Source organism: Hylobates moloch, unplaced genomic scaffold (assembly GCF_009828535.3).
Source record: "Hylobates moloch isolate HMO894 unplaced genomic scaffold, HMol_V3 SCAFFOLD_20, whole genome shotgun sequence".
Classification (NCBI taxonomy): domain Eukaryota; kingdom Metazoa; phylum Chordata; class Mammalia; order Primates; family Hylobatidae; genus Hylobates; species Hylobates moloch.
Genome location: NW_026652295.1, coordinates 38,662,632 through 38,675,202, shown reverse-complemented (window position 1 = coordinate 38,675,202; position 12,571 = coordinate 38,662,632). Strand labels below are relative to the sequence as shown.

At 45.1% G+C, this 12,571-nt stretch overlaps 1 long non-coding RNA gene across 2 annotated transcripts; it reads right to left on the bottom strand.

The window, feature by feature from the left end:
- Positions 1 to 2,133: 2,133 nt before the first annotated feature.
- On the bottom strand, positions 2,134 to 12,298 carry LOC131382163 (uncharacterized). Of its 2 annotated transcripts, XR_009211409.1 has the most exons (5): positions 12,184 to 12,298; positions 11,471 to 11,632; positions 9,378 to 9,585; positions 8,904 to 8,996; positions 2,134 to 2,421 (listed from the first exon to the last, which is right to left on the bottom strand). It is a non-coding gene; the product is annotated as an uncharacterized LOC131382163 (long non-coding RNA). The 2 variants fall into 2 exon arrangements; XR_009211410.1 differs by lacking the exon at positions 8,904 to 8,996.
- Positions 12,299 to 12,571: the final 273 nt, after the last annotated feature.

Sequence of the window (12,571 nt, the reverse complement as noted above, 5' to 3'; positions counted from 1 at the left end):
GCTGTCTGGAAGGGCTTGGGGAATACCCCACTATGATGATCTGAAGTCTAGAAAACAGAGCCAGCTGTTTCTTTGTAATTCCCAGCATCTCCCTACATGATACTTAAGCGCCCTTCTCCCTGACCTCCTTCCTTTTCTGCCTTCTTCCTATTCCCAGATCCTTGCCTCCCTTCTGCCAAGGCCTGCGTGATAAAGGCTAGGAAATTTCCATCAGTTCTTTCTTCATCTTGTCAGAGGCACATAGTTCTTATAGGCCCCCTCGGGAGAAGACTAGATGATCAGAGATTTCATAAAGGAGCATCTGTCAGATCAGTAAATGTCTCTCTCAGTGACAATGATGATTTTTCAGAGAATAATAAGCTGGATCCCCAATGATGGCTATATCACCTTCACCTCCTGATATGGTTTAGATCTGTGTCTCTGCACAAATCTCATGTCAAATTATAATCCCCAGTGTTGGAGGTGAAGCCTAGTTGGAGGTGATTGGATCATAGGGGTGTATTTCTCATGAATGGTTTATCACCATCCTCTTGGTGCCATTCTCATGATAGTGAGTTCTCATCAGACCTGGTTGTTTAAAAGTGTGTAGCACCTCCTCCTTCCCTTTGTCACTTGCTGCTCCAACCATGTCACCTGCCTGCTCTTCCTTCATCTTCCACCATGATTGTAAGTTTCCTGAGGCCTCCCCAGAAGCTGAGCAGATGCCAGCATCATGCATCCTGTACAGCCTGCAGAACCATGAGCCAATTGAACCTCTTTTCTTTATAAATTACTCAATCTCAGGTGATTCTTTATAGCAATGCAAGAGTAGACTAAGACACCTCCCTTCCTGCCAATCAGGGGAGTATAAGAAAGAATAAAGCATAAAGAGGATAAAAGGGTCAGAGACCTCTGCCACCAGTTTCTCAGCTATTCTCTTCAGCCCTAACCCCAATTAGGAATTACCATATTTCTCCTCTCCTCTTTGCTTCTCTTTCCTTTACTAAGCTCTTCCCATTCCCTTTGATCCTATTTTAACTTCTTTTTACTCACTTCTCATTTCCACAGTTCCCCTTCCTCCATTCTCCATATCTGCCCTTCAACCATCTCCATTTTTTTCCTTCTGGTCTCTCTCTCCCTTCTCTTTATAGAGGATGATTCTGGGAGGGAGAATGGCAGAGGAAGAGAGGGTCTCAGTTCTTGCCTCAGCTCAGCCACTAACTCTCAGTATGGTGCTGAGAAAGCTACTGGGGGAAATTTTAGAGTCTGTCTCACCCACTGCTATCTCTCAGCACCTGGCCTGGCATATAGTAGGTACTCAATAATTGTTTCTTGAATAAACGAGTATCTGAATGAATGGAGGGATGGAGTTGCCTCTAAAAAGCTCTCCAAGAAGGCTTGTAGCTCTAAGGTTTCATGATTCTATAAAATTTCCACTTCCAGACTGTCTTTTGGAACTGACAGGACAGAGATACTGACTCAAATAGCAGTAAATGTGCAAGTGATTTTATACCTAATTGACAAACTAAATGTAGATAAATCACTGGGACCAGATGGCGCTCGCTGGAGAGTAGTGAAGGAACTCAAGGGTGAAATTGGGGAATTGTTGGCCAAACGTGTAAAGTGCTCATTATAAAGGGACGTGGTGCCAGAGAGCTAGAGAGAGCGGCTGTGCCTCCACAAAGGACGCTGGAAAGTGTTGAACAGTGAGACTGGCTGTGAAACCCAGCAAGTTAGCCAAATTTAGAATAAAGAGTAGCATCACCAGCAAAACCAGCATGCCAGGGAGGAAGGCTACTTGGTTCTATAAGAGGAAACCATTCCGGGCTAAATCTAGAATTTTATGTAGAGACACATATGGTTAGTGGCTGAAGGAGAGAAGGACATGCCATTTTGAAATATGCTGGATGGGCATATTGATTATTTCAAGTTGAAAACATTGGAGAAATTGTAGTTTCAGAAAGGGCAAGCTAACTTGTCTCTTCCTGCATTTAGCAAGCCGTAAAGATTTCTCTGGGAGGGGTACCCTCCCCATGCCAGGGTGAGAAAATGGCCCTTATGACCAGAGACTGAGAATTGGGGGCTGTAACAGACCTGAATAGAGACACTTAATGACGTAACCCTTATCATCCCACATTTTTCCACCTCCCCCCATACTTCTCCCAGTGAGTCCTCTAGAAATGTATTACTATTAGCCAGATCCCCTTTGTCCTGTTATTTTTTCCTCAAATTTATTGTTCTTTGTCTAAAAAGTATAAAAGCATCTTCCTTTGGTAACTTCTTGAACTTTTCTGTCTTGTGAAGGTCCTCATGTACATGTAAAACTGATGAAATGTGCTTGCTTTTCTCTCTTCAATCTGCCTGGTGTCAATCTGGTTTCTAGATCTAGCCAAAGAGTTCACATAAGAGCTAAAGAGGTGTTAGAGGTGATCCCTGGCTCCCCTGCAAGGCAAAAGGAAGCCAGTGGAGGAAATATATTTAGGTTCTCAGAATTAATGTGCTAAAATCATTTTAAAATGCAAAACAAACCAAATCATCCAGGATTAAAATGATATCTTAGAAGAAATTCTGATTTAAGATGGGGAACTACATGCGATTAATTTTTTAAAAAATTTCTTTTTTTTTTTTTTGAGACAGGGTCTTTCTCCATCACCCAGGCTGGAATACAGTGGCATGATCATAGCTCACTAACCTCAAATTCTCAGGTTCAAGCAATCCTCCTGCCTCAGAGCCTCCCAAGTAGCTAGGATTACAGGTATGCAACAACCACACTGAGGTAATTAAAAAATATATATTTGTAGGAAACAGTCTTATTATGTCACCCAGGCTGGTCTCCAGGTCTTGGCCTCACACGATCTTCCCACCTCAGCCTCCCAAAGCATTAGGATTCCAAGTATGAGCCACTGCACTCAGCCACTAATAATTATTTATAATCATAAAGCTTGCTTCAACTTCTCAAAGACACTCTTGAAAAGCTGATAATTTTAAAAAATATTGTGAAATTGGCAGAAAAAATATTAATTGTAATTTGAAAATTGATACAGAGAAAATAAATGACACCCAAGTCACACAACCAACAGGTAGAAAGTCTTAAAACTAGAATACTGGTTTCCTAACTCCCAATTATGTGTTATCTTTTAAATGAGACATTTAAGAGCTTGATACCCACAGATCATTTTATTAAATGTTTTTGTTAATGAGAAAGTGGACGTATCAGTCATCTGCCACAACAGTGCTATGTAACAAACAACCGGAAAAACTTAGTGGCATACAACAATAAGCATATATTGCTTATGTGATAAATGGGGTCAGTTGTGGGTGGGCTGCTTCGTTTACATGTTTTTTGCAGCTGAGAGGCAACTCATCTAGGCCAGGCTCATCTGATTCAGCACTATTATTCCATGCATCTCTCATTCACCTTCTGCAGCCAGTGGGCTAGCCTGGACACATTCTCAAGGTGATTGCAAAGGCACAAGAATATATGTGAGAATACACAAAACTTCTTAAGATCCAGACTTGGAGCTGGCACACCATCATTTCTGCCTTATTCTCTTGGGTAAGGCATGCCACCAGGTCAATCCCAGGGTCAAGGGGGTGGGACCGTTTATTCTACCCAATGAGGGAAGCCACTGCAATGTTACATGGCAAAGAATAAAGACTTGGGGCCATTACTACAAGCAGTCATAGAGGGCAAGTGCAGCATCATCTCTGAGTCTGTAAATGACTCTAAGCTATCAGTGAGAGTTAAGTGCTAAGCAGAAAACTATATTCAGCAGGATGTGTGTACCTTCTGGATAGGGAGAAAAGGAACAAAAACTTTAGTGTGAGTAGATTAAGATTAGGTTCAGCTGAAAGTAAGCCACCTAAATAAGTGGCTTAAACAAGATGGAATTTTAGTTCTCTCATGTAAGTATGGAGGTGAGTATCCTAAGCTGGTATGGGAGCTTTCCTTCATGAAGCTTTTAGGTTCCTTTAGCTCTCTGCCCCACCATCCCCAGGATGTGGAACGCTCATACAAAAATACCCATATCTCCACAAACTTGCTTGCCATTTTAAATAGCCAAAGTAGCAAAAAAAAAAAATGCATCTATTGCTACCTTCCAAATCTCACATAAGTGCTTCTGGTAGGAGGTGCAGAGAACACACATCCAGAATCTTGGTTGCAAAGGAGTCTGGGAGACGTAGTTTAAAGCTTTCTAGGATTTGCCGTAAAGGAAAATACTAGAAGTTGAGAATGAATGCTAAGAGCCACTTAGCTGAATGCACCACACTTTGTAAAGAAGGAAGGGACATTACAAGGGGCAGGAACAGTTTCTGAAAGGATGGAGTTACAAAAGAGTATCGTAGGTTTGAAGAATCAGATTCCCCTGGATGGCTGTAAAGTGCCAAAAGTTGGGCAATTGCTGCTTTCTCTGCCTTCTCCTCACCACCACATGTTGATATTAAGATTTGTTCCATTGAGAAGCAGGGGAGATGGAGGGTGGATTTCTTGTCATCTATTATTTTTTTTCTTTTTCTTTTATTTTTTTATTATACTTTAGGTTTTAGGGTACATGTGCACAATGTGCAGGTTTGTTACATATGTATCCATGTGCCATATTGGTTTGCTGCACCCATTAACTCATCATTTAGCATTAGGTATATCTCCTAATGCTGTCCCTCCCCCCTCCCCCCACCCCGTCACCTATTATTCATGTCCTGGAGGGCTAGGGAGAGAACAGATAGGGCTAGGGAGGTAAAGAACAAGGAGTTTCATCGAATCACTGTGATCTTCCCTAACCTGCCCACGTGGGGCTCTCTGTACCTCAGAGAGGAACAAATAAATACAGAGGCACATACATTATTAAGTGTAATTACATTGTTACTTATAGGTTCAATTAAATACTCTGGACATTTTTATAACATAATTTGAGGTGTGATGCGTGGAGTAACGGCATTAACCTTTAATCATAGTTCTTCCCCTTCAAAATTCAGTAATGACCCGATTAATTAGTAATGAAATGATTCAATAGGAATAGAAGGCACCAGCTGATGCTTCCTTTTACTTAGTCGTCTCCCTAGGTTTCAATGTGGCCTTTTGACCTTCCTCTCTAAAGGAAACACGTCTCGGGGTGCGGGTGTGGGGTGGGGGGATGGTGGTGAGGGGGAAATGCAGAATTTTCTCCAGCCTCCCCTCTCCCAGGGGCACAGGCAGAGAAATGGATAGAATGAGTATTGTGTAATCTGGTATATGCAGCGTTCAATCCTGGGATGTTTATTTGCTCCTTTGGTTATTGATAATTTTCTCTTCTGGGGACTAGTATTTGGGGATGCAGGGTGATATGAGTTATGCAGTTCTGAGCAGCACTGGGGCCTTACTGGAAGCAGCTCAGTCCTGACCATCCCTTCTACTCATTGCCTGCTCCCACCTCCCAATGCCCTCCCAGAATCTCAATGGGCTTTCGGAGGCTGCATTCACCCTCATACGCTGTGATGTCTGAGGCTGACACACTGTGCTTCCACATGGTCATCCATCTGCTCTTCCCTATGGTTTGATCTAGGTTTACTGGGGTCCCATCTGTGTCTGGAACGATGAGAAGCACTGAGGCAATGAAGGCAAGTATCATTGTCTTCAGAGAACACTGTCAAATTCACCCATAAACTGTGATGCAATAACGGACTGACAATCACTATAACATAGAGAAAAATGGGTCTAGAAGAAGCTGAGAAGAGAAGCAGCTGCCTCAGCCTGGTGGGCAGTTTCATGGAGGGCTTCCTGGAGAAGGTGACACCCAAGCTGAGTCTTTTAGGTTAAGTGAACACCTGAAGAAATGGGCAGGGGCAGGTATTCCAAGCATAGGATACACCGTGAGAAGTGAAACTGCCCCTCAATGCTCCTCTGTGTCATTAATCCAGTGTAGTGCCCTATACATTGCCATTCACCATAGGCTCTCCTGTACACATGGAGATCACCGCAGAGTCTGCTTGCTTGCCACTCTCCACCCCAACCCAGTTCCTGACTCTTGGATCTGGCTTGGATTCAACATCTCACTCTGGCCCCTGTGGCCTCTGTGCCTGTATCAGGGTTCTTTGGTCAGGAACCTGTGGTTACCATCGGTGACTCCCATCAGGGTTCTCCCCACCAGCTTGGTCTGCCCTGCTTCCTTGCATGGTTCACCTTCTCTAGTTCCTGCTCCCTTGAGCTCCATCTCTGGCTTGGGCTCACCAGTTAGCCCAACCAGCTCCCTCCAATTTGAAGAGATAGAACCACACCACAGTATGTCAACCCACATATACATTGTGCCCAGAGTCCAACTAGCCACCCAGCTGCCCCTCACCCCCACCCTATACCTATTGTAACTCCTTGGCCTGACATATCTCTGGCATATGCCCTCCTTTCAATTCTTCAGGACGGATCAGACTTACAGAGCTGTCTTGGTATTAATTAAAATACACGTTTAGCTGCTTGAACTGAAAGACTGACTAATAATGGCTTAACATAGTTGTTTATTTTTCTGTCACGTAGATGTCTCTGTGACTCATCTAGACATCTTTGTGACTCCTCTAGTGCTAGCAGGCAGCTCCATAGTCACTGGAACCAGGCACCTTTTATCAAGTTGAAGCTCCTGTCTGGTGGCTCCAGATGACTGCCCCAGCTATGCCCTCTCAGGGAATGCAGGGCCACTTCTTAAAGGACAGAGTAGGTAATCTGCTCACATCTCTTCTGCCTGCACACCAAACATCAGCACTGAGTCATAAGGTGCATGGAGGCTGGGAAATATATTCCGGTGGCCGAGTGTGCCCAATTATACATTTTATGTAAAAAGAGAAAAACGAGTTTGTGTGGACAAGTGATAGACTCTGCCATCATCTCTATAAATCTGCAACTCTGGGCCTCCCAGGATGGATCAGGATCCAGGAGGCCCGATAACCTTTTGCCTCCAGCCTCTCAGTCTCTCTTCTCACCTTCAGTTGTTCATTCATTCAAAATATATCCGCAACTATTAATAGAAAGTGCTAGGCCCTGGGGTTTGGTCATTTCCCTGAAATTACCCATTGTTGCAAGATCAGACAAGTTATGGATATAATTGGAAAAGTTGTCTAAAAATGAGATCCCACTTCATAAAAAGGGTACAGATGAAAGGCTGCAGGAATTCAGAGAATGGAGAGTTCTTTCTGGAAGTATCAGGGACCTTCATGGAGGAGGTGGTGGTTGAGTTGGATATTAGAGGTCAAGTATGATTTGCAGGCTCATGCATTGGGTTGGGCAACACTTCACTTTTCTTGATAGAGCTTTTAGCAAGGATGCAAGGAACATGTGTCTTCCCTGCAGTTGAGAAACCAGGCACAGCAGGGAGAAAGATGTCCACCCCAATAGGCTCTGGTGCCTGCAACAAAGCCATCTGTTACTGAAGGAGTTCAAGGAAGATCACAGAATTTGGGCTAAACCCTATGCTAGGCTCTCTGGGGACCTAGGCATAGGCCCTGGCATCAAGGTGTTTATAATCTTAGGGTTTACAGTGGCAGCTGGATAAGTGTTAGCTGTTCTTACTCGTTATTATCATTAAGGAGAAGAAAAGAGGAGAGAACTCTTGTTAAGTGCTTAAAAAAGGGTATAGCTACCCTGGAAGAGAAATGATTCTTGTGGGTTGATGTGATCCAGGGTGATAGAATCTCAGATGATCCTTGAAGGATGAGGATTTTGAAAAGTGAAAACGAGTCCATGAGGAACTCTGAGGCAAACAATGCTCAGCGGGAATGGCTGTTGTAGCCCTAGGAGTCACGGGTGTCTTAGTTTGGATTCTCCAAAAGCAGAGACTGAGAAAAGACTTGTGTGCAGGGAGTTTACATAGAAAGTGATCCCAGAGAGCAGGAGCAAAGGACAGGGGAAGTAAATCAGGGAAGGAGGGAAATGCATTAATGATGTGCTGCTCAGTGGGCCCTGCTGCAAGTCCCTTGTCACCAGGCCCTTATGCAGTGCACCTCAAGCCTGGCCAAGGGTGTTAATTCCCTAGGAGCTGTAAAGTTGTGCCCATCAGGGTGCCCAGTGGTTCCCCACAGGCATCCCATACCTCAGCACCAGAAAAGCTGGAGGGTAGGAATCCAGGGTGTGCAATGGAGGCAAATGTGAGACAGTGTCAGGGTGCACAGACACGAAGGTGTTCTAGGCCTGCATGGAACAGGTCACCATGGCTGGGGCTGGGGTGGGGGTGGCCAAAGGGATAAGAAGCGGTGCCCAAGAGGTGTTCAGTTCCAGAAGCTGGAGAAATTCCTCTGAAATGAGAGCATCTCAAGTGTCTATAGATTGGGGACAGTAATTCAGCTTGTACAGACAATGGGAGCAAGAAATAGGGGACAGACTGGGGAGAAGAAATGGAAGAGGGGTTAATACATGTGATGTGCCATCACCCCTCCATGATTTACAGTAGACCACCTCCAATGAGAGGGCTAAAGTGAGTGACTACAGGGATGGGAAGGAAAAATGGTGGCAAGGAAGGGGGTGCTGTACCCCTCCTAGGCACATGCCCAGAGATCAGGGAAGCCCTAAGGGGCAGAGAAGGCAAGGCTGGCATTAAGAGCCAGAAAAAATTCTGAACAGTGGGTGAACATGTAGCATTTTCTGACATGAGAACAGGTTGGGTTCCCTTTCTGGGGCTCAGCTTCCTCACCTTAGAGGGGTTGGATCTATGTTCCATTCTCACTTCAGAATCACTGACATAAATTCTTCAGAGTTCTTGGAGCCAATACAATCAGGAGATGTAAGCTTTGAATAGTGTCCAGGGCCATGTGTCTTGAACTGATCTTTATAGAAAATTACGTTGAAATGATTTGCAAGATGGTAGGAGGGGGTTCACTTGGCAGGAATAATATTTCATGCAAAAGTTTGGAAATTTAAGGAGGAAGAGGATGGCGCATTAATAAAAACTCATAGTGATTGCACTTACTATGATCCAGACACTATTCTGAGCCCTTTATATGAGTTCATTTTCTTAAACCCTGCGACAACCCCATGAGGAAGATGCATCTGGGAGGTGTGCCTGGAGGGAGGGAAGCATAGAAGAATAAAAGAGTTGGATTGGGCTGGGCGCTGTGGCTCATGCCTGTAATCCCAGCACTTTGGGAGGCCAAGGCAGGCGGATCACAAGGTGAAGAGATCGAGACCATCCTGGCTAACACGGTGAAACCCTGTCTCTACTAAAAATACAAAAAATTAGCTGGGTGTGGTGGCGGGTGCCTGTAGTCCCAGCTACTCGGGAGGCTGAGGCAGGACAATTGCGTGAACCCAGGAGGCGGAGCTTGCAGTGAGCCGAGATGGCACCACTGCACTCCAGCCCAGGCGACAGTGCGAGACCCCGTCTCAAAAAAAAGAAGTGGATTGTATTCCTCATTGGGTGATCAGATAGCAACTTGTTTCTTACCTCTGGGTCTCTTTCCTAATGTGCAAAATACAGCTAGGTGCACCACTGGTGCAGATTTAGTACTCCTCTTCAGAACAACATTTTCCAGAGTATCTGGCCCATAGTAGTTGCTCAATTAGTGGTACACAAGCAAGCAAGCAAGCGAGTGAGCAAGAGAGACACTTTGGCTACATAAATATTGAAAGTTCCAGGATTTTTCAATGCTTAACTGAAAGTAAGAGGAAGAAATATTTAAAATCAGAACCATCCTCAACTCCAAAATATATAGCTTAGCTTGCCCATAGCATTTTATGTATTTATCAAACAAATATCTACAGGGTGCCACACTGTGCTAGCTTCAGGGAAGGCAACATTGAGCCAGGCAAAGTCCCAGATGTCACAGAAATTAGTCTTTATGGGAGGTGTCATTAATTAAACAGCCCTGTATGTAAATGAATAATTGAAAACTAATGTGTTATGAAGGCAAAATTCAAGAGTCATGGGAGGAGACTTAGAGGAAACTGTTTAGTGTAAAAGGGGCAGGGGACAGTGGATACTCAGAGGAGGTGACATGAAGAAAGAGTTGGAGATGCCAGGTAAAGAGCTGAGGGGAGAGGAGGGTATTCTAGGAAGGAGGGCAAGGTCAGGTTTTTACTTCCACCTAAGTCAGAGTTGTTACAAGAAGCGAGGATAGAGTGGAAGTCAGATCCTTAATCCTGAATGTGTGGGGAAAGCCACTGAGCAAGTTAGGTAGCTAGGAGGGTTGGCACTATCTAAAATGTCACCCTGGTTTGAACGAGGGGAAAGATTAAAAAGAAAGCAGTGAGGATAGCAAGATTTCGCAAATCTTTGGGCAAGGCACAATTGTGCCAAATATCATCTTTTTGCCTCTCCAGATTCACTCTTGACCCTTCTGTGTCTTGGGAAGCTGACCTTGACTTCCATCAATGGGCTCCTGTCCCCTCGGGCTTCCACCTAGGTTTGGTTCAGAGGGAGCACCAAAAGGCAATAGGAGGGGGTAGAGTAAGGTTGAGGTATTTATCCCTCACCTCAAGTCAATGCATGCAGGCAGGTCATGTCCCTTGCTTCCTTAAGCTAAGGTTGCAGCTTGGAATTACAGCTTTGTAAATTGTCCCTTTGTTAACTTTCTCAACAAATTACCCAGTTTGAGTGTGCCTTCTAGTGTCCTGCCGGGATCCTGATAGTGATGGGGGATTGAACTACGGTGGTGACTGTGGAGTTGGAGAGAAGTGAACAGCTCAAGAGGGAGTTAGCAGGAGTCTGAATTCTGTTGATCAATTGGCTTACATCATCATTTATAAAATAAATAATGGATGTTGGTTCTTTTGTCAGTTTAGATGCTCTGGGAAGCAGACATCACCATAGAAGTGAAAGATTTTTTGAGGGACAACTCCTAGGAAAGATGAGAGAGAGAGCAGGCACAGGCAGGGAGAGTTCAGACTGTGATGGATGTCTGACCCTCGAGGAAGAAGAGTGGAGAAGGAAGGAGAATCAGGACGAGACTCGGACTGCAGTGCAGCTCCCAGGTGATGGTGAGCCCTGGAGCCTCCCTATTAAGGAAGTCCCACCCTGAGCAGAAGTGGCCCAGCTCCAGTACTCCTGCCACGTGCTGTGGACTGGGAGCAGCCTGGGGAAGACTGTGACGTTGGTGTGAGCCCTCCCATGGATCCCAAAGGCAGACTCTCACAGCAGGTTCTAGAACTTGAAGAGCAGCATACCACCATTAGAGACTGCCACAGTTCTCCAATGGGACTATATGATCCTTAGGGCACTGAAATAGTGCAAGGTATATCATGGGAACTCAGCCCTGGAATGAACTCAGCAAGGGATGCAACTTTACATACCTATGGGGAGATACAAGCAAGGGCATGCCCTGTGAAAACCAGTCTGTGGAAGTAATGCCACCAAATCTAAATTTTAAAATCCTGCCGTAGCTGATTGAAATTGGTTGAAGCTGGTTTAGCTCTCCCCTCAGTGCCAGCACCACTTATAAGGACTGTCATCATGGGCTGAGGGTCACCCTTTATCTACATCCACTTTCTGTTAACCCCAAGAAATCCTTCTTTCCTCTCTCTTTTCCACAAAATGCCTACCCTAAGACTTCCCTTCATGGATGCCAGGGTCTGGTATTGCAGGAAAGCTCCATCAGCGTGGGTGATCTAGCTGCTCAGTCTATGGAGGGTTCTGACAAGGGTGTGGATGCCAGCACCTTCTGCCAGACAGCCGCTGAGCAAAAGGTTTTTCCCACGGTGAACCTGGAGGAACACACCACAGTATTTAACCTTTGCTCTCTCTTGGAGCATTTCTGATACTAGGGTGGGAATAAATCAAGTTCTCTTGCCACAGCCCATGGTGCACAAAAAGCCACCTTCTGTGTATTCCCACAGTCTTCTGGCTGGCCAGGCCTGCCCAGTGAGGCTCTGAAACTTTCTCATTCCACACCCCAGTTCCCTCCTTTAAAAGGCTTCTGCCTACACTATCATCCTACTCAGTCTGGAGATTCACTTTAGGGTCACAAACCGATCCAGCTGAACAGGCTGATAATGGACACCCCACACACATCTGTGGCTCACTGGCTGAGGAGTTGGTGGGGGGAGGGTGTACTGCGAAAATCAAGACTAGCCAGCCCCCTCTTAAACTGTTACATTTCCCTTTCCAGGAAAAACTGCTTATTTGTGGGAGCTGCTGGAGAAATTCAACTCCAAAGGAGCAACTAACAGAGAATATTTGGATAAACGTAACAGAGTAACAGAAGCAATTTCTTGGAAAGAAACTTTTGAATACCAGCTCTTTAGTATTACGCCACCTTCCCCGAAGACACAAATCCTCGAGGTGCTTATTAAACCCGCAGACTCCTAGGCTCTCCCCCAGGAACTTCTAAATCATCATTTCAAGGGAAAAGCCCTGAAACTCGAGGATTTTTAGGCACTTCAGGTGATTCTTAACAGGGAAGTAGGGGGAACCCAAGGGATAATGAGATATTCTTTCAGTGAAGAGGCTCAGGCTCGTTTTCCAATCATTGCAGCTGCTGGGGGTGGGAAGCTAACTTTCTTTCTCGGGCTGTCTATAGCCAGGCAATAAACCGCCACTTCTTGCTGCTATTGGTCACGTAAACCAGGAAATGTTTGGTGGGGCTGGGAACTAGCTGTTGATTGAGAGTGAGAGAGCCAATGAGAAACCAGAGGAGTAGCTGC